We start from the raw sequence: 2,065 nt of genomic DNA, 5'->3' as shown, positions 1-2,065 counted from the left end.
TGGTGGGCAGGAGGGGTTGTTCCGAAGGGTACATTTCCATGACTCTATATCAATCATGACTGTATGTATCATTAAACATATTGAGCATTGGGCCTGTTAGTACGCTTATAAATTCCTTATAGAATTCACTGGGAAGTCCATCAGGACCGGGCGCTTTTCCACTCTGAAGCTGCCCCAAAGCTTCCTGTACTTTTTGCTCTGTTAAGGGGTCGTTGAGAAAGGACTCTTGTTCAGGAGTCATGCCAGGGAGTTTCAGATCCTTAAAAAAAGATTCCATTTTGGCCTGCCACTCCTCACAGCCCTTGGATTGGTATAACTTAGAGTAAAATCCCTGGAACGCCACATTCATCTTTTGCGAATCACATGTCAGGTTCCCAGACCCTTCCCTAATCGCTGTAATGGCTTGTGGGGCACTCCTTTTCCTAGTGAGAACTGCTAAGTACCTATCTGGCCTGTCACCATGCTCTTATAACCTTTGCTTTGTAAAAGCAAGCTCCTTCTTTGCCATCTGAGTGAGCACGGAATTTAATGCAGACCGCAGCACCATAATCCTCTGTAGTTTGACCAATGAAGGTCTGTCAAAGTAAGCCTACTCGGCTGCCTTCAACCATGCTTCAAGGAAACGTTGCTGCCCACCCTTCTGCTGCTTCCTACTGGTGGAGTTGGAAATAACTAAGCCCCTACCATAGGCTTTGGCAGTTTCCCAAAGGACGGATGGACGACCAACCTAGCCGAAGTTGATGTCTAGGAATGCCCAAAATTCCCTAGAGAAATACTCTCCAAACTTACTATCCTTGAGGATAAAGGGATCCATTCGCCAGTGCTTCGAACCCACTGTAACATCCTTAATCTTAACCATAAGTTACACTGGAGCATGATCAGAGATGGTAATATGACAAATCATACAAGATGCCACCAAATCCACGGTTGCTGCAGGGGTCAGAAAGAAAATCAATCCTAGTGTGACATCTGTGCAGATTGTCGAAAAACATAAAATCCCTGCCTGTAGGGTGGAGACACCTCCAGAAGTCCACCGACCCGAACTCCTCACACTGATTCACCAACAGGTTAGTTTGTAGAGAGAGTGTCGAGGGACCTTTGGGCAACCTGAAACTGTGGGATCTATGAGACAGTTAAAATCTTCCCCCATGATGATGTGCCGGGAATCAAAACTTATCAGTTGAGAAAACGTGCCTCCCAAAAATTTAAGGGGGTGAGCTGGAAGGCAATAAACATTTCAAACATAATATTCTACCCCATTTATCAAGCCTTTAAGAATTACAAACCTCCTGTATGTGTCTTTAAGACACTCTAGCAACTTAAATGGGATATTCTTCATAACCAATATAGCCACTCCCCACTTCTGGAATTAAATGATGAAACATAAACTCGGTCAAAGCCATTCTGCTGTAGTTTCAGGTGCTCCCTTTCATCCAAGTGTGTCTCCTGTAACAAAGCAATATCTACCTTCTCCTTTCTAACACTCAAAAGTACCTTCTTTCTCTTAATTGGTCAGCGACTTCCCTTGATATTTCAGGTATACTATTTAATTAAGTAATTAGCCATAACCTTCAGCAGTAACATTTAAATTCCAGAGAGGAGGAACTCAAACCACAAGTCGCTGAGCCTTAGTGTCACATAATCCATTAAACATAAAAACTACATAAACTTAAACCACTACATTTAACAAACCGACAAAACTATTAAAAATTAAAAACAGCGAAAACCAAAAAGCAAACCAACGTATAAAGCGCCAACGACGCTGAATAGGGGAACTCAGCCCCTGCCCGGAGGGGGCAATTACCCATCCCAAACTGCCCAAAAGTGGGCATCTAGCCATCCCACGCATTTTCTCTTCTCCTAGGTGGAGCCGCACTGCAAACACAAGCAGAAAAGAGAGTAAACGCACCATAGAATACTAATATGATTTTAATTTTTGTTTACAAAAAGCAATAAATACCTCATTTATCCTTTGGTATATCTTAACTTAGAAATTGAAAATATACATCCCAACTGCCACCAAACATAGTTTAATGCAAATTATTACAAATAGAAAAAAAATTAG

At 42.2% G+C, this 2,065-nt stretch overlaps 1 protein-coding gene across 1 annotated transcript in view; it reads right to left on the bottom strand.

Moving 5' to 3' along the window:
* Nucleotides 1–1,677: 1,677 nt before the first annotated feature.
* The window catches only part of LOC122541361, a 228,588-nt gene continuing 228,200 nt past the window's right edge, over nucleotides 1,678–2,065 (bottom strand). The window contains exon 4 of the mRNA XM_043678065.1: nucleotides 1,678–1,875. The gene's annotated coding sequence lies outside the window, so the exon portion shown is untranslated. The remainder of the gene's footprint in view (nucleotides 1,876–2,065) is intronic.

The sequence above is a fragment of the Chiloscyllium plagiosum genome, chromosome 37 (genome assembly GCF_004010195.1).
Source record: "Chiloscyllium plagiosum isolate BGI_BamShark_2017 chromosome 37, ASM401019v2, whole genome shotgun sequence".
Taxonomy (NCBI): domain Eukaryota; kingdom Metazoa; phylum Chordata; class Chondrichthyes; order Orectolobiformes; family Hemiscylliidae; genus Chiloscyllium; species Chiloscyllium plagiosum.
Note: the sequence above shows the minus strand (reverse complement) of the source record. Positions and strands in the feature narration are given on the sequence as shown.